A 24992-nucleotide genomic window follows, 5' to 3' on the forward strand; every position below is an offset into this window, starting at 1 on the left:
CTAGCAGGTACCGGAAAGACAGGTTGTTCAACCACGGCGAGTCAGGAGAAGCCTTAGAGGAGGATGAGCACGCAGAGGAACATTGTAAAGATGAAAAAAAAAAAGCAAGTAATAGTAAAACACCACAACAGTTCATGGAAACAAAAGCAAATAATCTTCCCGAAGCCGCAGCATAGGTCCGCCATCGCTGTGTCTCTGGATTCATGATAGGAACAACATGCCTATTTGGTCTCTAATTTGTCCACTGTACATGTGCGCCAGCCACTCGCAGTTGATGCAAATTATCGGTTAGCGCCTTAAACATTTTTCTCCACGTACGTATTCTTCCGGAGCGAAACGAATAGTTCAGGGTTGATGGCCGTGCTGTGTGCTTCCCCTGTGACTTCATCCTTGAAGGTGGTGCATTATTTCACAGTTTTTTAAACGCGATTACGGGCAGCGAGTATTTCGAACCGCTTGCTACAGCTGGACACTCTTTCCCATGATTCACGAATAGAAATGTTTGCTTTGGTTTAGGCGTTCAAGTGTCTAAGCTACTCAGGATAATGTAAGACGCCCCATGAATGAAAAGGGTGGATGGCAGAAAGATTAGCTCAATAGATGCGGCAAAAAGTGCACTATACCGCGCTCTTTTTTTTTCTATGAATTTTACTTGAAGTCACCTTTAGTTTAGAGAAAGGGCAATAAAAGCGTGCTTGAACGCAAGATAACCCACTGAAATGAGCAGCTGGCAAAATATTATGGTGCTAGAAAGGAGGACACCCCTTCCGTGAATTTGCGTTATCCAACAATGATATTTGTGAGAAAGTTTCGTCAAGGATGCCTCGAGAGATGCACGCATATTGCATTGATCTTGTCTGCTCCAAGAGTGACATTTTCTGCAGCTGGATGCTCTGAGCTTGGTACTAACATAGATGACCGAGTACAGCGACGTCCTCGATTGTTTTTCGCACGTGCTTAGCATGTGAATTCGGGCTTACCCGCATTTGCAAAGAAAAAATGTGCGCTTAATCCTGCACTCAGCAGGTAACAGAGGTATCATTCATGACATTCGTAGAGCAGCCAGGCGTCCGTGTTAAGCACAAGGACACCGCGTCGTTCTCGCAGCCGTCACACAGGCCAAAGCGGCGTCAGGCATAAGTTGCCTGTTTCAATTATGTATCCAGACATGTATGCGAGCTGTTAGAGTATATGTAATTGAAGAGACATCTGGGCGAGCTGGTACGGTGACATGATGAGTAAGCAGCGCTACAGTTTATTCACACATGTGGAGCAGAAGCTACATGGCGATTCTCTCTGGCAGGATTCTCTATAACGCCATTGTCAGCAGTAGAACGTCGGCGTAAGTAAGCTAAAAATCAGAGATGCCTTTAGGCGATATTAGAGGCGCCTCTGAAATCGCTTGTTATGCCTTTCAGAGCGAATACATCATAGACCTTATAAGGCTTTTATTGACGTCATTTGTCTTCGGACTGTACGGGGATGCCGCGATGGGGGCTACTTACATTTTCGAGTGCATGGAATGTAGAGGAGATAAGCAGTGTCCAGCTGTCCATCATGGCCATTTCCGATATGCCAAAACAGTAGACTGCGCCTTGAAGTTATGTCGTTCAATGTGACGGTGTTTCATATTGTTCTTTGACGATGTGTAGCATGTTCTTTCATGAGCTTTTATTCTGAGAACATTTTTCTCTGTTTAAATGAAATCCCAGAAATATAAAAACAATACTTGACCTTATGCTTTGGTGCTGCGATAGACGGGAAATGCGCAAACGTAGCTGTGCCTAAAAGTGCCACGAGCGTGACGGAGCAAAAACAATAGAGTGCACACTTTCGGACATATTGAAGGTAAAACCTGTGTCCGAGCCGTCCTAGCCGCATTCTGTGCGAAAAAAATCACAGCACTGGGTTAAAGTGTGCTTAAGAGCAGAACTTGCAAAGTCCCTTTTACAGGATAGTTTTCACTACTGCATCGTCATTGTCATCCCATCCCTACTATCATCTTCATCAGCATGGTCACTACTGTCATTGTTACCAACTAAATGCGGGTTGTGCTGTAGGTTAATAATAATTAAAATACCAGAGAAGTTAAAAAGGACGCAGATATAGAAGACAGGACAAGCGCTCGTCCTGTCTTCTCTCTGTGTGTCCTTCTTAAATGCGCTAGTATCTTTATCAATGATGACATACTAACTAGCCCAGCTTTCTACCTTGATTTGGTGTTGTAGGTGGTGTTGGGTTTTAAGGCATCTTAGCAACTAAGACAATCATGCGCATATAGCACAACTAAATGCACCGACATTGTTCTACCATCATTATCATTGTCACTAACTGCATCGTCCTTATCATCGCTACTATCTACATTCCTCTAAACAAGGTGAATTACGATCGATTTCTTAAGAGCCAGGCGTGGTGTAGTGGTTTTGGCGCTCGGCTAGGTATCGGAGGGATAGTGGTCCGATTCTTTGTGGAGACAGATGTTTTCCAGTTTGTGTGAACATTTCCTGCGAGCATTTCCGTTGCCCGTGAGCTTGCCTTGAAAGACCGGGCATGCTCGTTTGAACAGGACTAACGGCCCGAAACACTGTAGCAGTATTTTTTGTCGTTAGACTGCGTTTCATGTAAGGTGTCTTGCGTCTGATGTCTTTAAGCCGCTGCGCATAGCTCTGCTTTTGATGCGGTTGAAGTTTCTTCTGCTCTACAAAGAAACACCAAACTAGTAATTAGGGAGCAACTTAGTGTTTCTGCCTGCGTATTGCCACAAGTAACTCTACATACCCTCCCTGAAAGCGGTCTAGGTGCTGGCGTTTTAATTTTGACACCAGTTTCCTGTTTGTTTGTCTCCACTTTGTGCATTGCTGCTCAAATAGAAGAGGGCTAAGTTCACGAGTTCCACTTCTGGGAGCGTTGCTATCATGGTGCGTGAGCGTGTGATGAGGAAGTTCTTTGAGCGCAGCTCAGAGGCTGCCGTTCCTGGCTTGAGCGGTGCTGCCGTTCTAGTCGCCGCCAGCATGGACGTCGCCATCGGCAATCTGAGTAACCGGTAGGACGCTGTAAGCTGTCCCTCAGGGCCGCTCTATAACAGCCCTAGTTAAGGCAACCAACCTGGGCACAATAATCGATTCGGCTCCGCGCAGACCACCTAGGTCATCCGGAGCACGTACAGGGGCAGTCAAAAGTTCCCAGGCCACAGGCTCTTCTCCTAAGCAGTATAATCAGGCTGCTATGACGACCCCAAGTCTCAAAATATCTGTGGAGGATAGAAGAAGCATTATTATAACCTCTGATATAATTGATATCGTTAATGGGATCATAAATGCCAGAATATGCCGGCCAGGAGACCCGGTGGCCTGGGAACTTTTGACCACCCCTGTACATCTCGAGTAGTCTGCTGAATGGCAGATTCGGGATCTTGAGGAACACCTTAACACCAGCGCCTCCTGCACCTTAAGGCGAAGCTTAAGCGTACCCGGGACAGCGTGCCTCAGTTAGCCACACTATTACAAACACTAAAGACGAACCTGAGGCATCAGAGTGTTTGCCATTGCAGTTGCGGATGAATAAAGCAACTTCGCTCATGGAGAAGGTTCCTGCATGATAGTGCCTTAACGGGATGATAAGCTCTATTCAATAGGACGTTCATGGATTGCGTACTTGCAATGTAGTGTGCGATGTCTTATAGTTTGGAGGGCTGCTGTAATTGTCTTTGGCATGCATGCTTGATTGCTTGGCATTACGAACGCAGAAACAAGCATATTCACTGATGTGGGGATATTAAAAAACCATTCTGGATTGGGTAACAAAACGAGACCGTCCGCCGGGGTGGTGATGTGGTTGCGGCGCTCGAATACTGCTTCCAAGGGCGCGGGATCGCATCCCGGCCTCGACGGCCGCTTTTCGATGGAGGCGAAAAGCAAGGCGCCCGTGTGCTGTGCGATGTCAGTGCACGTTAAAGATCCCCAGGTGGTCGAAATTTTAGGAGTCCTCCACTACGGCGTCTCTCATAGCCTGAGTCGCTTTGGGACGTTAAACCCCACAAACCAAAACGAGACTTTTTTTTTGGATGTCCCATTGGAAGTACATGCAGGGGTTTTCAGACTGTTGAAAACTCTATTTTGAACATTCTTGATAAGATCCAGTAATCAATCATTTTATATACTTGATAATTTCGCTCGGCAGTCCTGACTGTCGTAAAAATTGCAATGCCGAAATCTTTTCAAATAACAACTGCAAAAGTTTTTAAAGGAAAAATGAGTTTTTCTCAAGTACTAACATGTACGCAAGAATTCAGCTATGGGTTGGAAACATGGACATGATCATCAACTCTGACGTTTGTGATTCCTGCGTTTCATAAGATATGTGGTTATTAAGGAACTAAAATAGCCGCTGCCGATGCGGGTTAACGGTAAAGCTGGTGAGGAACATAGATAATATGTGCGACTGAGGTCTGACTTCATTATCCTCGATCACAGCTTTTTGTTTGCCAGACCGTCAACGTCCAGACGGGCTGTGCAACATATGCCCCATCGAGCGGCCCTTGTATTTCCAGGAAGGAGATCATTAAGCGACCCTCGTGCTGCTCTATGCTTGACAACATATACATAACATTTAGAATGTCAAAAACTTCGCTCGATTGAAATAATTGATAGTGGAGCTATGGTGAATATGTTAAAAGAATTTCACGGGTCTGGCGAGCTGTAATTGGAAAGACACTCGACAGAACACCCATTTCAGAAAACTGTGACCTTCACGCTATGAGCTCTGAATACATTTTTTGTGCACAATACGTCACTTGTGGGTTTAAAATATGTCTGTGTTCAGCAAATATTTTCGCGCTTTACAGTCCCATTTGCAATGCTTACGTTCAATTTATTTCATGCGAGAAGAGTCAGAAGAATGGCTCAATATAGAAACAAAAATATAACTGAAAGAAAAAGATGTGGAACCACAGCATTCTTCAATATGCAGTAATGATGAAAAGGAAACACAAACTTTGGGGAAGAACAGTGTGAAGAAACCAATCAGTGGTAAGCACTAATTACGGAGCCACCGCGACTGCAACTAGCACGTCGGTCTAAACAGTAATCAGTAAGGAAAGTGTCTACCAAAAAAGCATAAATGTAATATAAGCTTCATTACTGCACTAATAATTAGGACATCGCCCATCTGATAACGTGAGCATTATTCAAAGGTAGACAGATTGCCTAGACTAGTATCACGATGACGAAATGAAACAATGATGAAACGATACAGCAATAAAAAGTCTAAATACATTGGTCGATACACAATTTGCAATTACGAGAGAAAATAAATTGAGTGATACACAATTTGCAATTACGAGAGAATGTAATTTTCTGCTAATTTGCAAAAAATGGAGAGCGACGCGTTGCCAGCAAAACCTTTAGGGGACATTTAAGTTCCGCCTTTATGGGTAAGGTGTGAAAGCGTATGCTAGCAGTTCGCATAAGAAGCCCCTCTTCAACCAAGCCTATCAGTCTGCCTGCTTGGCCTGGAGTAATGTGAATCCCAGTGTCCTGGCAGGCTGATGCTGATGTAACCCTCTCATATGAATGAACAGAGGTGACATGTGATACCCAACGGGATATCTGGCAACAGTACAGCCAGTCAGTACATTACCATGTGTGCTTCCAGCTACCGCCTTCCAGCGCAATGCGCGTGAGTTTTCGCTCACAATGTCAACGCTGGATGCCTACGCCTAATTTTGGATGAATGGAGATTTAACGCTATCTCGTCAGATTATCATCAAAGGACTTGATTGTCGGGTCACTTCCGGTGTGATTGTTGCAGTGCACCTGGGCCCTAAAGTAAGCTGAAGCAATATCTCGCCTCACAAACGGCGGTGGCACTTTGTCTTGGCAGAGTGCCGGTGCAACAGGAACAACAATAATCGCCAAGCCAGCACGAATTGTTAAGGCCGGGATCCATGGAGCGTTTTCCCTGCGTCATTAAATTTAAACCCGAAAGCATGATCTGGACTCCCTGCATCGAAAAACGCCCGCCGCAGCAGATCTAAACATGCCAGGTATCTGACGCTCTTACGGCGAGAAGTTCAGCGGCACCGGAAGCTGCTGCGGACGCGCGCCAATCACAGCGGGGAAAGCTGGCTTTTCCGGTTTCGCCGGCCGAATTCAACATGGCCGCTTTAGCCAATGAGCTGGCCGCAGAAATGTGATCGTCGTGAAAATAAACGTTTTATCAAGAATGGGATATCGCTTTTTCCTGAACGCGATCTACTCGGATCGAGATGACCCTGTTTCTTCCATGATCCGGAATCTGTCAAAGAAAACCGTGCCTTTGGTATCCGCGGCTGAGTGGGAATTCTGAAATATACGTCTATATTCGTCGAGCAGACATGTAATTCGCTGCCTACGCACGCTTACTATAGCTAGCACAGTAGCGTGGGAATGACCCCTTTTGTGATTTTAAAAGAAGGGACATCGAGGCTGGTTTCATGGACCTCGTTTTGCGGTTTTTTAGCGAGAGCTACACTACGTCAGCCACTTCGCCTCTTTGCCGTGATTGCAATTTCATCGTGGTCGCACCTTGGCTGTGGTCGCACTTACCTTGAGCCATTGCCTAGCAACTGCCACAGCTGGCAGCGCCCTTGAGCGTGGCCTAGGAATAACGTGAATGCAAGGGTTTTGGCAAGCCGATTGTGATACCCCCCTCTTTATGGAAGGACAGGCCCACGTTGGCAGCTCCTGCCAAATGTAATGTCAGGCCTCGGCTTTGTTAGCTGCCAGCTACCGTCTCTCACGTGATGAAAGCGTTACGAACAGTGTTCTTCCAGGTTTAACCATAAGCTAAACCACAGCTAATTTCTAACTAGTCAGTAACTAGTATTAATTAGTCATTAGACATGACTAAAGGGTCATGGGATGTCATAATGACGTCACATTCGGTCATTGATAACAACCGATACCCACAAATGACGTAATAATGACGTCATTTCGTTTGTTGCAGCAGTTTTGATCTACTTCCATGTCCTCATTGCGAGTGACTTCAACGCGAGCGCGAGCCACAGACGACTTTTCATTTTTTGATTGGGCATTTGCAGTTTCTAGCTGTTTGATTTTTGCGTTAGACTGAGCTAACTGTTTTTGCAGTGTTCGGACTAACTCTGTCAACTCTCTTACCTGTGGGTCAGGTGCTCGGCGTTCCTTGTCGTCAGCAAGTGGCGCCTTCCATGCCAAACGTTTGGCAGGTCTTCCTTCTTCTCCGGAGTTGGAGTTGGTCCGCGAGCTACGCCTCTGTGACGATGACCTGCTCCTATCTCTGCTCCCACTGCGTCCACGTAGAGGGGGAAAAAGTCATCTCTTGGTTCCTGCGGCTGAAGTGGTTGGCTTGTGGCTGGACCAGTTGGGGGACTGCTGCAGTGGCGGGAAGGATTCATCCCTTGGGGGTGGTTGTTGGTGGCCGCGTTCTCGGGGACGCGACTGGCGGCCGCTTGGCGAAGTGTCTGGGTCAGTGGCAGTGTCCGTGGGGGATTGCGAGGATTTGGGCCTGTGGCTAGGCACGAAGCGGTATTTGCAACTTTTGCTGCCTGTTGGATTTGAGCCTTTGCATACGATGCACATGGCTTGACAGGTAGGTGGTTGGCCGGCTGGGGGTGGGGGGGGGGGGACTTATGAGCGATGCCGCAGCGGCGGCAAGTAGGTATTCGTGGTTGGGGGCACACGTCCACTCGGTGACCCAGCTTGCGACAGTTGAAGCACGCCTCCGGGTGAGACTTCAAAGGGAAGACTTCGAAAGCAAACCCCAAGTACCGCACGTATCGCGGCAGCTCGGCGTTGGCGAACGTTACGACGAAGTACTGTGCCTTGCCCATAAGGCGCGCAGCAATGATGGGGAGATCGGGATTACGAGTGCGGAGCTCAGTCAGGATCTCGGCATCGTTTTCGTAACTGTAGGCTCGATACAAAATCCCCCGTACGTAATTGTCCGGGGCTGGGGCGTAGGCGGCAACCGGCACTACTGTTTTGTTTATGGTGATGGTGCCGATCTTGCCGTAATACACGGCACGAGCATTGCCGGGCGTGCTCACTGTGATGGTGTTGTTAGTGGGGTGGATACGGACTACGTCGGCAGTAACCGCCAGACGGTGGTCGACGTGGACGGCTGCCTAGATAGCAAGTGAAAGCCGTGCGGGGCCCACGGTGTGGAGGTTCAGTGTGCCCTGTGGGCGGAGGACGATCTTGAGGTGTCCTGAGGGCAGGCGGGGCAGAGGACGCTTTTTGGACAAAGGTGGAGGGCGTCCGTGTGGCCGCGGATTCGGTGGAGTCGATGTCGTGACAGGGGTCTGGGCCTCGGCAGGCTGTTTCTAAGGCTGTTGTGTCACCCCATGTGACACAAAAGTGAGAGATGTGCAGGAGCTGCCAACTAGGGTCTCTCGTTTCACATGGGACGGTTATGTCAGAATCAGCCTGCTAGGACCCTGGCATTCACGTTACGCCTATAGACCACTAAGGCACGATCATACGGCTTGGTTAAAGCGGGGCTTTGTATGTGGGCTGAGGAAGAAGAAAAAGAGAAAAACACTCGGTCACCCGCAGCTAATGCTTTCACTCAATATTTGGTTCAGTAGCGTTGAGCCCATGTAATGTTTTTCCACTTGCTTAACCATTTAATTTCCCATCGTGCGATACCCGGCATCGTAACCCGCTTTGTCGTTTCATTTATATCCACCTGGGCGTCGACGCGTAAACATTGTGGAAACAAATGTCGTACGTATCCTGGGTTAGGAGCTGATGACTGGGCGTTCCATTGGATGGAGCCGCGGTACCCGAGCTCTAGGGCACTCAATTTGTTTTGTTTGTCCTCCTGCGCCCGTATTACGTAATGAGGACCACTTAAATCCGCTGTCGCCTCTTCCATAACAAAGTTACTGACCACCTCATACAGCGCCGCCAGCGCTCAACGTATCAGTCTCGGGGCGCAAGGCTAAACGTGTGCGCCATCGCGCCGTGCGTAGGATTCTGCCAACATAGACCAATACGAACACGCTCTTCGTCTGCGTCGCAAAACGAGAGGCACAAAAGGTGCTGCAGCTCTTGCTGTAAGTTGGTGAGAATGAGAAGGCCGTCAAAGGTGACACACCAGACGTGACTTGAGCGACATGGGTCCAACCACGGTAGCTGGACACTCGGACACTCGTGTTCAGGCTCGTGGGGTCGCAATATAACAATCACCTCCAAATAACAGACGCTCCCGCGAAGTATTAGGCGATATATGAATTGACTCGACCTGTGCCACAACAGTTAAAGCAAAGCACCAATGGGGGCTAGTTGGTTGAACATGCAAGAAATTTCTCGCAACGCAATGCACAGACACACAAGAAAGCAGAAAACACGTACTCAGGACACGCGCGCACTGACAACTATGGTTTGTTCATCACAGATTACTTTTAAACAGTCTATGCTCTTCCTGTGATAAAAAAACTCGCAAACTCAATGCACAGGCAGTATCACATCCCCATTCACCTATGCTCCTTTATTAACTGCATAGCGTAGCGCGCCAATTTGTTGAAAAATTCTTGAAACAAACCACCGCAGTGTTCCGAGGTGAATCAAACCCAACATTGCGGTGGGCGAGGAGGGCTGAGCGGCATTTGGTAGAGATTGCATGCCTTGCCTTAAGCGGCTCATATTGCCTTATATAGGGCAGCGTTAAGCATCACCCTAACTTTCAGACAATATAGTTAACTATATATTGGCCGATTGGGTAGTACTCCAGACCCACCCTATATGGCGGCATGAGCACCTAAGTCGCAGCATCGCCGACCTGTTAACAAAGGTCGTCCAGCCAACTGAGAAACGTGTGGAGTCGTAGAATCCGGCGGTACCACCGCCCCTTTAGGATCACGAGAAATGTCCTTCCACGTGGGAAAGTGTTCCCGTTCCAATGACTTCACAGCTCCTGCCCTTACTGCACCCTGCAAGTAAGGGCGCGGCAAACCTGGGCTCCGTCACTCAGCGGCAGCTAGGCCTCATACCTGCTGCCTGCCCTCATCCAAGCCAAGACCTTTGTGTGCTTAACTCAGAGCAGGTACGCGTGTAACGGGTTAACACATCCAGATTAATGTGCAACGTTTGAGGAAAAATTGAAATGTTTTTGTGGCGAAGGCTATATTGTGCCAGTTTTCAAGCCCGTCAGCGTGGCGTTACTGTCGTACCGTGGCACCATTTTAGCGTGGTATCGTGGCAGAGTAGAAGACGAAGAAGACGAAGAAGAGGACGAAGATTGATTTTTAAAGATTGATTTATAGGAAGGGAAAAACGCGGTAACTGTCTCACTTGTTTTCTGTGGACACCTCAACCGCGCCGTAAGGGAAGGGAAGAAGGTGGGAGTGAAAGTGGAAAGAGAGAGAAAGAGGAGCCGTAGTGGAGGGCTACGGAGTAATTTCGACCACCTGGGGATCTTTAACGTTCGCTGACATCGCACAGCACACGGACGCCTCTTCGTTTCGCCTCCACCGAAACGCAGCCGCCGAGGTCGGGTTCGAACCCGGGTACTCCGGCACAGTAGCGTAGGCTACCAGCTCATTTATTACCACACAGCTTGTATTATTCTGGCGTCACTTTGTCGGGGGCCGAACCGTATCTTGGCGCATGGCCGAGCGTCGTCTTCGTCTCCCGGGTGATCGAGCGCACGGGTCAGTGAGCTTTGCCTAATTGAAGACCAGCTGCGCAGTTTCGCGTCTTGGGAAGTTTGTCGGTGACATTTTGTGGATCGTACTTTGTAGCATTCCATGTACTCTGGTTAGGACAATGTCAGCGATGCTGCTCCCAGATGTGTGGATGCCACACCAGTCCATAAAGCGAGCCGTTGCTCCCGAGGCCTGCAACTCAAGTTTCAGCTACTGACCACACTGGCACAAGAAATGACATCCTCTACGGGCAGCTAGAGAAATCAGTACTTTGGAAACACACTGACGATCGTCCTTTTCGCCCGTTGATCAGCGATATTGTTTCACGGTGACAGTCTCGAGAATGTCGAAGACTGCTTGGACAGTTTTGACCACGTGGCCGAATTCAGTCAATATAACGTCGACCGAAACGTGATGAACGTGTATCTCGCGCTGCAAGACTCGGGAAGAGATGTTTTGAAAGCCACGAGGCGCCTATTCGAAGTTCTAACTGGACACTTCATCCCCGTGAACTACTTGCATAAGTCGACTAGAGCTCGCGAAAAGAAAACGCAGGTTGTTATTTACTTTAGGTTAAACCAGTTAAACGAGAGCATGGCCATGCTTGTAGAGGACAGGACTGAACTATCAGTCGGTCAAAGCCTGCAATACTCGAAGCAACGAAGGTCAAGCATCTGATGCGTGAGGTAAAGGAGCTGTTTTTTGATGGCCTAAATCTCCACCCTCCAAGAACTTCTGAAGTTTTATCCAAAACAGGTTAATTGCATAGAACGTTCCCTACAGGAGCGAAGAGCACAATACGGCTGTCATGCAGTTGTAGCGGCCGCACACTTCTGCTCGTCCATGCCAGCCGCCGAGGGCGAAACGTCTGCCTAGAACTGCAAAAGCTCCGCTTGGATGCTCGGTCTGCAAGCATCCCTTGTACAGGCGACGCTGTCCGTGACGAAATGCGACAAGCGGCGCTGCCACGACCAGTGCCATGGCCTAAGCCATACATGATAGCTTATAGCGGTGTCCTATGCCGGCCTGACCCCGAGCCGCCTGCGTACCGACCCGCTGGCGGACTCTCTTATCAGTAGCGCGCCCTGTCGAGCAGCAGCAGGAGTAGCGCCCTGCTATGAACGAAGCGGACTTGTGGCGTACGTAAAACAGATGACCTCTCTGTTATCACTCTGGGCAGCCCGGCCGTATTCTTAGCGATTGTAAGTACCACACGATGGGTTTGAGAGGATTTGGGCTGGACGCACCTCAGGCCGCAATGATGAATGGCCGCAAGACTTTGAGGATTATCTGGCTGATCACGAGCTAGCCCTGACGCTACAGCAACTCCAATCGCGATTATTTTTATACTGAACATGTTTGGTCCATGGCCCATTTTTCCAAGCATTCAATCCCAGAAGAGTCGAGCACCAGGCCAGAGGAAATCATAGACGCATTGGAAACCGGTGGTGCGCTGTGGCACCAGAGATTGAACCTGGCACCTCCCAAAAGCGAGGTGGATGCTCTTCCGCAAGACCACTGCTATGGTTCAAAGAAGGAATTGTCTGGACTTGCCCAATACCAAAGCCTTTTTGGTCAGTGACCCATTCCCAAGCATTTCACTAGAACAGCCGTGCACGAGACCGGAGGAAAGATTTCCTATTGCAAACAGGTGGGTACCAGTTGGCATGAGGGATCAAACCAGGTACCTCCCGTATGCGAGGCGGATGCCCTACCACAAGGCCATCGTTTTGGGGCTCCCAGTCGGCGCTCTTCTGATCAATTGAGAGGCACGTCCCTTCAAGGGTAAGTCAAACACGGTGACCTCCGGGGGGTGAGGAGGCCACTACTGCTTGGATTCAACAGCTGCCACCTGATGATTTGACGCGACGGCCCGAGCCCCGCTCTACCCAAGCCTGATTTCATGGCTAGAGGTAACATGAATACGAGGGTCCTGGCAAGTTGATTCTGATATCACCCTCGTATATGAAAGGAGATATCTGAGTTGAAAGCTCTTGCCAAGCATAATGACAGGCAGTCCTACGCCACGTCAGCTACCAGCTATCGTCTCTCAGCGTCATATTGGTTCTCTCATAACGCCGACGCCGGCCGTCAGCTCCATATTTTCAGTGAACAGAACATTTAACGCTCTCACGTAACAAAATGCAAGGGTATCTTCGTGTACTCTGAGGAAAAGCAGCTGCAGTGCGTTGCGCCTACATAAAGCGTGGAAGTCGTGGCTGGGATTGAACCCACGTACTCTAGAGCAGCCTCTGAGTGCTGGAGTCACTTAAACACGACGGCGGGGCATTTAAGTGGCTTTAAAAGGTAATTAGGCCCATACTGTTCAGATAATGGCGTATTACATGAGATAATATGTAATCTCCTTCCGACAAGTTTCGTACATTGCTGCAGCCGTGCCTGAGTGTTATGAAGTCAGTGTTAAACCTTCCTTTGTCCAGAGAATCCGGTAATCGGTATTGTGAGGTAGCTATTATGGGCCCGGCTGTGGCAGGTGGCAGCTGACACGGCAAGTACAGGTTCGTTATAGTATTGTGCGACGTCATGCGACCACGTGGCCGATGCGACAAGAGAGAAGGGTGAGGAGTAATGTTCGATTACCGATGTGGACATGTTACTCCAAGGCCAAAAATGTATATTCGGACGACTTCTTTAAACGGGTCTAGGTCCTGTGATCCTTCATGTAATGCGGTAGACTACAACTGTATGCCAAAACGTATGTGGGAGATAATATAGATAATTGCTATTAAGCTAGCTGTAGGGGCATATGCGCGAACAAAGATATTCAAGGGTAGCGTGGTAGGGAGGTTTTAACGTTGTGATATCGTGCCCTTAAAGGCGAAGCTGAAGTGACCCCCTAGCGTTTTGTTCTTTCTAGCTGCGCAATGTCATTTATGTAGATAGAGCATGGATGCAAGTTGCTAACAAAGTTAATTCTCAGCGGAATGGTGTTTGCTTTTTAACGCAGTAGGGTTAAGGAGCTCGTGTCACAGAAAAGCCGGTGTCGTCGGCGGCGTTGGCCGTGAGCGATAAATCCTGGCATGCACTTCATAAATAACAAGCGACTTCCAAGATGGGCTGGGTGGGAATCGAACCAGGGTCTCCGGAATGTGAGACGAAGACGCTACCACTCAGCCACGAGTTCGATGCTTGAAAGCGGTACAAAAGCGCTTCTAGTGAATGCGGTGTTGCCTTAGAAACGTGCCGTAGAACGTTATACTGCGGTGTATATCGGTAATTATGAGCATGTTACTTACAGAAGTTGCAGTTACACGAGTAGCGAAGTACGTTTCCGCTACATTTCTTCTGCGCTCTGCGCACATGCAGAGCCATCTTGCGGCAAACACAGAAGAACCCCTCCTCGCAATGTGCGGCGCTGCCCCGACACGTGGCGCGCCACTCGCCCCTGACGTTTCGCCGTGCACCCTCACGGGTTGTAGAATCAAGCGTCTTTCCTTTCTTTATATCACTATCTTCGCTCACCCGCTTCACCCCTTCGGGCCGCGCGGGTACCGGTGCGAGGACGCCTCAATACCCTTGCGTTTAATAAGTTTTCTCGACGAGGTGCAATAACGCTATCGCGTTCCACTCTTGAAGGCGAAGCTTAAGCGTCCTCCAAATTTTTTGTGTATTGGTAGGGAGGCTCGAAGTGTCATATTATTGCGCAGGCAATTTTGCACTTTGCACAGCACTTTAAGGTGTAGCTAATGACTCAGCTGTAATTTCAAGTTGTCTTGTCCTGTGGTGTATGTATAGTATGTATGCATAGTTCCAGGATGTATGTATAGTTCCATAGTTTGCGGCAAGTCGAACACTCTGCACTTTGAAGCAGTTAAAATCAGAAAATGTTTGCACGTGGCCTTTTTTTCAGTATGTCAGTTGCTTTTGTGCCAATAAGCGGGCCAGATAATGAAAGGATAGTAGCGATAAGAAGTCCAGAGTCAGCAACACTAAGGCTCTGACAGATGAGGTAGGAAGAAATTTGCGGATTGAAATTCATGTTGAGGAGAAGGCAGATATATAAATCATGCATCAAATTTGCTAACCTCCTTAAAACACTGAGAAATCTTACTCTACGTTTATTCTCTCGTTTAACTGGGTTAGTTTGGTAGCGATTAAGACCCAAAATTGATATCAGTTTTGAGGAACGCCGTTGTGCAGGGTTCTTGGAAATTCTCTTTACTGTAGCTTTTTAACGTGCACTCATATTTTGCCGGCACGAATACGCGGACACCACAGCCGATATCGAACCCTCGTTCGAGATCAGAAATCGAGTGCCCGAACCAATATCGGTTTAGCTTATAAGAAAATTAATTTCTTCAGGCGAGACAGGCAAATCGAGTGCCCGAACCAATATCGGTTTAGCTTATAGAAAAATTAATTTCTTCAGGCGAGACAGGCAATAAACGTCATCGTAATGGAGGACTCCGGATATTTCGAGCACCGTAAGTCCAAAATAGCCTCCGAGTCACAGCTGCTGAGCGGTCTTCCCAAATAGAACTTTAATGTTGGATTGCTGGCATGCTTGTGTGGCAACATGGTTCGTTGAAATTTTCCAATAAATATTTTTAGTTGGATGAAAATTATAAAATCTTCAAAAACAGTGCTATTTTCAGACATCTTATTAATTTTCGCAAGATATTTTTGTCAGATTTGAGCTTGTGATTCCATGGGTGCATAACAACCTTGATTCCTAAAAGGTGTTTCATGATCAGTTTCCTGCAGAGAATGACGATAATTATTATAATGCGGGTGCAGGCAGACGTACTTTGAATAATATTTCAATCGTGATTAATCGTAGTGGCGTTAGCCGCCCGAGCGTTGTGCCACTATTGACACATGCGGACACATGTGACACAAATAGAGTTGTGACACATTCGGAATTCATCATGCGGCAATTACATCTGTTCCGACTACGAGATAAAATGTTCCATTTTGTACCTTATTTATGCTGAAATTCATTTTTCAATACTAATAAGGGTCCTGGAGGATATAACGCACCACACTTGGTCAGCCCCACAGAGGTCTCACGGTCAGCTAAACTTTGTCGGCTTCTGCTCTTCTGCCGTCATGAGGGCTATACCGCTCAACTTGGTTCAGTTTGTCTTCTGGATCCTTGCTTTCCTGTAAGTAAGTGATTAGGAGGTGGACATAAAGCTTCATGGTTACTGTGTTAACTGCATGAGTGGCAGTTGGCTTTGTTTTTGGTCAATACCAAATCATAGCTGGCATGAACGGTGTTATAGGCCTATAAAATGCCATTTAATAAAACTAGAAAATCCGCGTGATCCATAGGCATTTCATCAAATCTCTCTGCAAAGCAAAATATTTAACCTAGCCTCACTACTGCACAACATATGGCCGATCGAAAATAATGCTCATCCTCTCCTCGCTCAGCTCAACCACGTGGGCGCAGAAAAAAAAGGAAATCTAGTGACCACGGTGCCCTACCAAATCTCCCCTCACTCGCGTAACCTGAGAGCATCTGTCGGGCGTGCCCAGCATGCTCTAATGACGTCATAGGGGAGGCTTTATTTCATGGAGGGGATTGCCTCAGTGATTGAAGATAATAGGTATTGCACATATAAAACTCGTTACTACCCGCATTCAAAAGTAAACTGAACCAGCTTTGAGGGGAAGTCTGAGCTCGCTAGGCATCGTTTCGGTAAGTGGAGTTCGCCTGACATCCAAAATGAGGACGTACACTAGTTGCTACGCTGGTTAGTGAACTGATGCTGTCCCTTAATCCTTGTTCTGTTTCCTCGTTCTTTCTTTACCAATCTTCTAAAGCTTGTTCTACATTGAATTATAATAAGGAGGAATATTTCGAAACATGCTTTTCAACTCGTAAAGCTGGTCTTCGACATCATGATGTCACCAGTGGCTCACGCCTCAACGTTACATGATGCACTAGTGATTACGATAGGTGAGCCAAGACGCTAGTAAAATTTTGAAATGCACTGGTTGAGTGCACTATTAGTGATAATGAGATCATACGAAGGTTCCTTCCCGATAGAGCGTGGCAAATGCTCAGTGCAGGAGGATTAAAGAGCAACTTAACAGCCGAAGGTCGCACATAGACCCATCTACGTGGGAAACGTCACATAGCTCACCGCTTGTCATAGTTGTTTTTCAGTTATGCGTTGGCTGAAGTTGGGAGTGACATAGACCGGAGTCATTTGCTTCCCTGGATAGTTCAGAATCACAGGAGTAACTTCAGGTAGCAGTTATAGTATTTATGGTCGCCATTGCTTTCGCGTGGGTGCGTTGCATGAAGCCTGCTTAGATCCAAGCAAGCATGAAGCCTGCTTAGATCCAGCTAGCGTCGGGTGTTGGTCGGGATATTAAAAATCTGAGTCTGCTAGCTTATGCTTTGTCATGCAGAGTAAATGTACCGAAAGGGAGGGCGCTTTCAATGCGCTTAGCCGCACTTAAGGACACTCACGCCCGTATTCACAAACGCGCCTCGACTCGACGCTCCACCTCCACTCCTCGGAGCGGAGAATACAGCCGCTACTCCACTCCAGGCGAGATTCGGATTCATGAACGCCCCTCGGCGTTTCCTTCCGACAAGTTCTCCTTGAGAATACCTCCTCCACTCGGAGCAGCGCAAGTGGCATATGGGGGCGAGATTAAGACGAACCTTTGGCCCGAAAACTGCGTGCTGAACTGTGTAACATGCTCAGTCTTTCATGTCAAGTCTTCTAACCAACTTTCGTAAGCGACTTCGACGTTAACACCACAGTGTAGCTTGTTTTGTGAGCTGGATGAAAAGGACCGTTGTGAAAATGGCCGAAAATGTTTTTGCATCTGGCAACCGTCGCTGCTGGTGACGTAGGCTTGGAGAAATGGTGTGAATACTTCGATTTATTTTTTGGTGTGAGATCTACGCTCTGCCTTTGCCGCTTTGCCTTTTTACTTTTTTTATTACCAGGCTTTGACAGACTTTTTTTTTATTACCAGACTTTGGCAGACTTTTTTTATTCTCGGCCGGGCTTTGACAGACGTCAAAATATATTGCAGGAAAAAAAATTATCTACCTTGCACCGGCCGTCTACGGGCATATGGCTCTGGCCTGCTCGGAGACGAGCTTAACTGCTAAACATGCGTGCTGCTTCGCAGCGCATTGCAGCTCTCGCACACTGAATTCGACTCTCCAGGAGAAAATGCCGCGTGCGGTTTCCAAACAAGTAGGGAGCTCTAATTGAAAACGTGCTTGGAAAGCCGTGCTCTTCGTCAGCCACGAATAATCTCTCCGTAGGACGAGCACACAAACGCGCTCCCTCGACAGCGCCGCGCATCCGAAGACGTACTACGTACCCTCGGGCGACGGGCGAGCCATTGATGCGCGGGGTGCAGCACAGATGTCCGCACAGTCCCACCGCGCCTCCGGTGCTCGCCAGCTTATTGCATGCAACACGTTGTTCCCCCACAAGTTCGACGCCATCTCCGGAAGCGCGCAGGGCGAGCCCCGGAGAGTGCGCCGCCGCCGCTCGACTGTGGCCGCGGGTGAGCTAACCATTTGCGGTCAAATAGTGCCTCAACTCTGCACTCGGTGGGCTCCGAAAAGGTCGTCCATTTATCCAGTGATGACTTGAAATGTGCCCGCGCCACACAAGCGCAATGCGATGATGCGAAGATCAAACAGCACAGACGTCGGTGGCTGATCACGGTTATCCATGTTCGGCGTGAGCGGCAGGGACGGCCGGAGGCTAGCCATGACCGCATTAGCAAAACGATAGCGTGCCAGAAGTCCCGTGTCACTGTCACTCTCAGCTGATGCTTTAGCGAAAGGTTCGGTGCATCCTTGTCGTATCTTCTTTCGTGAAAAGTTTGGTATACCGGTAGAACGAATTCCACACAGCGAGCGAGCGATGCGATGCCGGCCATGTTTACAAGCGGAGTGGCGGTCAAGGAGCGGCCAAGGTAGCGTCGTCGCAGACTGGAGATTCTCGAGTTTTCTCCGCCGCTGGGGGAGCGATTCGAGTGGAGACTGCTTTCTGAAACAAAAAACAGGCCTCGAGGGCCGTTTGGAGTAGAAGTTCGAGTGAAGGCGTGTTTGTGAATACGGCGGTCAGAACTTGTAACTTCACATTTGGAGAATACCAACGACTAGTCTCGAATAATGAGCATGGTACATTTTGTTTAGGTAAACCTGTGATCTGATAAGCATTGCTTGGTTGAAAATGCTTTTCTGTTAAACGGCATGCGTAGGTTATGAGAATCATCAACCATCTCGGCTAATGAAGTCATGAAAGGTAAATTAGATGTTCGGATGCTGATGCAACCTGTTGTATAAGATTTGCAGTTACAAAACTGCCTGATGAAACTAAGCATTCTGCAAAGTACCAAGAATGCCTTTATATAAAAAAAATTGGGAGCGAATTTTTAAGCGAAAGTTCACTAGGCATGTAAAGCCAAGTCGCTGTGCATGGCGCAAGCCTCTGCTACACACGCGGCGTAATCATGGCCATTAGCTGTGCCATTCCTCCACAGGTGATTGATGATTTATAGGAAGGGAAAGGCAAGGTAACTGTCTCACTTGTTTGCTGTGGACACCTCAACCGCACCGTAAAGGAAGGCAGGAAGGTGGGAGTGAGGGTGGAAAGAGAGAAAGAGGAGCCTTAGTGGAGGTTTATACGGAGTAATTTCGACCACCTGGGGATTTTTAACGTGCGCTGACATCGCACAGCACACGGACGCCTCTTCCTCCACAGGTGACTGATTGATTTATAGGAAGGGAAAGGCGCGGTAACTGTTTCACTTGCTTGCTGTGGACACCGCAACCGCGCCGTAAGGGAAGGGAAGAAGGTGGGAATGAAATTGGAAAGAGAGAAAGAGGAGCCGTAGTGGAGGGCTACGGAGTAATTTCGACCACCAGGGGTCTTTAACGTGCGCTGACATCGCACAGCACACGGCCTCCGCAGGCGATTTAAAAACCGATTTATTTATAGGAAGGGAAAGGCGCAGTAACTGTCTCACTTGTTTTCTGTGGACTCCTCAACCGCGCCGTAAGGGAAGGGAGGAAGGTGGGAGTGAAAGTAAAAAGAGAGAAAGAGGAGCCGTAGTGGAGGGCTACAGAGTTAATTTCGACCACCTGGGGATCTTTAACGTGCGCTGACATCGCACAGCACACGGACGCCTCTTCGTTTCGCCTCCATCGAAATGCAGCCGCCGAGGTCGGGTTCGAATCCGGGTACTCCAGCACAGTAGTCGGGCGTATTACCACTGCACCACCCCGGCGGGGCCCTCCTTCAGCAGTGTCCGCCGCTGCACTTGCTCAAGAGAGGAGGAGGAGGCTGCAGGTGCGAAGAAGAGGGGAAGAGTAGTTTCGGCACTGCCCATGAGCGCGCCGCCGTGGAGAGCCGACCGATTGGAGCAGGAATGCGGCTTCCGGCATCGCATGCGCAGGGCATGGGAGTGAATTCTGCCTAGAACACTGGTTAAGTTAGATGCGTTCAACGGAACCCTTATTGTGTGGGTTGCAACGCCCGGTCGCCGGAGCTGATGCTTTTGTTATAAATCAATTTACAATTTACAAGAAGAAATATGATAACTTGACCTTGACCTTATTAGGTGTAGGTGTCCATAAGTCCGTGGTGCTTACGCAAAAATATGGAGCCTTGGTTGGTTCAAAGGAAGGGAAAGGCGCAGTATCTGCCACACTTGCTCTGTGGACACCTGAACCGCGCCGTAAGGGAAGGGTTGGAAGGTGAGAGTGAAAGTGAAAAGAGAGAAAGGGGAGCCGTAGTGGAGGGCTACGGACTAATTTCGACCACCTGGGGATCTTTAACGTGCCTTGACATCGCACAGCACACGGACGCCACTTCGTTTCGCCTCCATCGAAACGCAGCCGCCGAGGTCGGGTTTGAACCCGGGAACTCCGGCACAGTAGTCGGGCCTCTTACCACTGGACCACCTCGGCAGGGCTATAAGGGGCCTTCGTTTTCCCAAAACTATAAGATAAAGCCCCGCCGTGGTGGTACAGTGGTTAAGATACCCGACTACTGTGCCAGAGTACCCGGGCTCGATCTCGATCGCCGGCGGCTGCGTTTCGATAGAGACGAAACGGAAAGGCGTCCTGTGCTGTGCGATGTCAGCGCGCATTAAAAGATAACAGGTTTTCAAATACTCCGTAGCCCTCCACTACGGCTCCTCTTTCTCTTTCATCTTCACTCCCATCTTCCTCCCTTCAATTATGGTGCAGTTCAGGCGTCCACAGCGCAAGTGTGCCAGATACCGCACCTTTCCTTTCCTGTGAACCAATTATTATTAAAGAAAGACAAGGTGTCCGCAGATACAAGTGCAACAGGTAGAGATACTGTTTTTCCTTCCTGTTACCCAGCAGATAAGTGAAGGGGTAATGAGGGTGCTCGTTATAATACATGAAGGAAAGAAGCCAACAGTCGGCGAGGCCAAGGAAAGCATTGGGGATTATGTTTTATGTCTTTTTTTAATTTTTGCTTGGATAATCGCAGAAATGAGTACTGTAATCTGCTTAGGGGAAAGGTAATTAAACACAAAGTAAAAGAAAGAACAACGTGCCGATGGTGAGGACCGAACCCACGACCTCCGAATATCGCGTCCGGTGCTCTTCCAACTGAGCTACATCGGCCGCTGTCCCCCCAGCTACTTTCTCGGGTATTATTCTGCGATTATCCAAGTAAAAATTAAAAAAAGACAAAACATAATCCCCAATGCTTTCCTTGGCCTCGCCGACTGTTAGCTTCGTTCCTTCCTGTTACCCAGTTATTGTGGGACTCTCTACGGGGCTGCGGCTGCGCTCTCAGAGAAAACAACGCTCCGCTAGCTCAGACCACAGTGGTGGCTCTAATGAACAACACGAACACCGAGAACTAAAGGGTTAACCGTATATTGGTCTCCCCGGTCGCGCGCGCGATCATGCAATGGCAGGGTTTCACTTGATCAGTCCCTATGGCTTCGTGGACGCGTCCAATCTCTTGGCCCGTCCGGTCCGTACTGATTTCGGTGCACACACAACACGCGCACTCACTCACTCACTCACTCACTCACTCACTCACTCACTCACTCACTCACTCACTCACTCACTCACTCACTCACTCACTCACTCACTCACTCACTCACTCACTCACTCACCCACTCCCGTCTGCCCAAAACTACACACAGTCAACACACACATGCTGCATCGGGGTGGTGCAGTGGTAAGACGGCCGACTACTGTCAGGGGTTCCCGGGTTCGAACGGGCGTCTTACCACTGCACTACCCCGGCTTGGCCTACAGCCACAACAACAGCAGGATTCTTGGCTTGGAGCTTGACACGGACGCTTGGTGTTCGCATCAGCTCCTCGAATTTTCGACCGTGAGTGCGGAATTCTTGACTGTTCATGTTTCGAATAGCCGCAATCGACGCATGAAGGTGTTAAGCACCTGTCCACCCTCTCTTCGGGTCCGTCTTCCCGAATTTGCGGATTAACTTTGAGATTGCTCTGGGAACCGGCCACCGTCACATTAGGCCTAGGCCTAACCCTTCACTCCCCCGACTTCACGGCCCACCAACAGCGGCACGGTGCGCACTGAAGATGGGACCACTGGTACTGCATCAAGATGGGACCGGGCCATGGAGGCTCGACGTATGGCTCACCCCGATGTCCTCTCTGCCCAGCAAGCCCCCACGAGCTCGACTCATCAGCCCCCGGCCGGCACAGCCACACCAACGCAGCCTACGCAAGGCAAGTCTTCCACCGTACTAACGCGTCGGCCACCGTTGCCCAAGCTCCCGACACGAGACCTTAAAATCGTGTTCCGCCCCGGTGGAGGCCTCGACCTAAGTAAACACAACGGGGGCTATATGCTGTCTCTAGTCACCAGCGCTCTGCAGCTACCGATAGACGCAGTGCGAACACAAGACGCCATTCGAATCAACCCCAGGCACAATTCATTTACTATCAACACACCAGCCGAAGACCGTGCCCGCAGATATGTACAACTAGGATCTATAAAGATAATCGACCAAGTCTACCCAATGAAAACGTATATCGCTCCTCCGGACAACGCCATTCGAGGCATCATTTATAATGCTACCCTATTGCAAAAACCAGTGCCACTGGGAGTCAGCGCCCCAGCGCCATACCTGATTATGGTCCCAGTATGACGCTGGACACTGGGCGCACTCGGACGCGGCATACTGGGACGCTCCGCGCTGGCGGCACTGTTTGCCCGGAAAAAAAGGCGTGGGATAAAAATTAAACAAGTAAAAAGGAACGAAACAAGTTAGGTACATAAAAACCTAAAAAAAAGTTCCAGGCACTAAGTCCCTAGGTACATACCAATCACTATCTCAGCACGCTAACCACTCGGCCACGCCGAGAACTGAATTTTCTATAAACATTTTTGCATTTTATGTCATGAACCACATTTAAAAGGTTGGGACTTCATGTTTCGCAGTCTACAGACCATTGCTACCGCTCTAACAATTTCAACTTCTTGATCCTTTTAGCTTGCTGTCTGCTCTCACGACTTGCAACTAATTTTCTGGGTTCCTATGCGCGCTATTCTGTGCACTAGAATCATTTTAACATGTGGAGTTTGACATCGCTGGCAAATTTACCAACGCCGGCTCTTGGGTGGTGCTCTGCGACCGTGGGCGTAATTTTCGCTGAACACGGAGCTTTAGTAGAAGCCTTCAAGGAAAAACGTGCGACCAAGCTTCAATACCGGCAAGCGCCGCAGCGATGACCCTAATTGCGTGTAACTAAACCTTATTTGTATGTAAACATTGCGGGAAGCGTTGCGATGACCGAGGGCTCGGCTGCTTGATACGCAGAGTAAGAAGGAGCGCAAAAGCTTGAGAAACGTGCCAAATATTATGTATTTCAAGCGCTGTATGTTGTTGCTTTTTCTCTCATGGACCCATCGCTCGGTAAACTACTCTCTTCCTCGTTTTAGTTTTTCTTTCTGCTGTTGATACAGGGCCGTGGTGCAGGCTACGCTCGCCTGCGATTGAGCCCGCATTGAACATTTTGGCAGTAATCATTGTGTTAGAGTGCCCTTAAGATCAGCTGTGAAGTTGGTTATGCATGGTAGCCCACATTATTCAATTCCAGGTGCGTTAATCGTCAGTCTGTCATGAGATCGAGGCGCGGCGATCGTTGTCGCTCTCGAAACGCTCGAAACGACGTATCGAAACATGGAAACTCTAGAAAAAAGATACTGCCTTTGTTTTCTTACAAATGCGCAGCGACTTCGCAGCAAAAAGCGCTTGCTTGAACCATATTTTTCATATGCCCCCCGATAGTCGATTGAAAGTACGCTGTTGCCCTGTTGGCCCCTGAGGGATGCTACTCCGGCTGACGCCGCAGGCCGCACCGGCTATACTGGGGCACTGGGACCAGTGCGGCCCAGCGCACATACAGCGCTTCTCCCAGTGCATCGCGGATGCCAGCGACACACCCAGCGTCGAAAGGCTAATCCCAGCGTTTTTCTTCCATCGCACCAGTGCAGCCAGTGTCTTCCCGTTACTGCTCCAGTGAATATCGCAGACCTCCAGCGTGCCCAGCAGATCCAGTGCAAAACCAGCGCGAAAATCTTACTGGTTTCGCACTGGAGACGCTGGTTTTTGCAATAGGGTATCTACGACCAGACATCTGAAGAAATTTTTACAGAGCTAAAAACGTTCAACCAAAGCCCCTCCTATCTCATCACCGATGCACGCCGACTCGGCCACACCAAATCAATTCTGGTCACCTTCATAAATACCAAATTAGTACCTAAACAGCTGCGCTTCTATGGAGCGGTCTACCACTGCCATCCATTCATCGCCAAAGCAGAAGCCTGCTTCAACTGCCGTCGTCCGGGACATCGCAGCGACGTGTGCACGGCGCCCAAAAAGGACTTATGCCAACGTTGTGGGGAGACCCATGTACCGACCGACCCTCCAACGTGTCCACCCCAGTGCATTCTATGCGGCGGCCCCCATTTTATGGGCTCCCGCGATTGCTCGGAGCGATTCAACAGACCGGGCAACAAGAGACTGACACGCTCGACAGCTGGTGCAGATGCCGAGCAAACAACCCGGCAATCCCGAAGCAAGCACCAGACGAGTTCCACTAATCGCGTCCGCTCCAGGTCCGCCGCGTCCGCCGCTTCGACCAACGCCAGGAACCGCTCGCCATCTTTCCCGCCCCTGGCCGACCAGCCTCCGCCGGAAAATAAGGTGAGCTGGGGCCCCCGATCTTCCTCCCGTGTCCGAGAAAATAAGCAACTTAAAAAAACCTAGAAACTCAGGGCAAACAAATTCAGCAACATAATGATCAAATAAAAAAACTCAATGATCATATTGCAAAG

The 24992-nt window shown here is 49.1% G+C and overlaps 1 long non-coding RNA gene across 1 annotated transcript in view; it reads left to right on the forward strand.

The window, feature by feature from the left end:
- The first annotated feature begins 1202 nt into the window (after positions 1-1202).
- Positions 1203-24992, forward strand: part of LOC146170738 (uncharacterized) — a 38755-nt gene continuing 14965 nt past the window's right edge. The window contains exon 1 of the long non-coding RNA XR_014703126.1: positions 1203-1342. This is a non-coding gene — a long non-coding RNA (uncharacterized LOC146170738). The remainder of the gene's footprint in view (positions 1343-24992) is intronic.

This window comes from Amblyomma maculatum, unplaced genomic scaffold, assembly GCF_055883805.1.
Source record: "Amblyomma maculatum isolate TAMU_Amacu unplaced genomic scaffold, ASM5588380v1 scaffold_58, whole genome shotgun sequence".
In the NCBI taxonomy this organism is placed as follows: Eukaryota; Metazoa; Arthropoda; class Arachnida; order Ixodida; family Ixodidae; genus Amblyomma; species Amblyomma maculatum.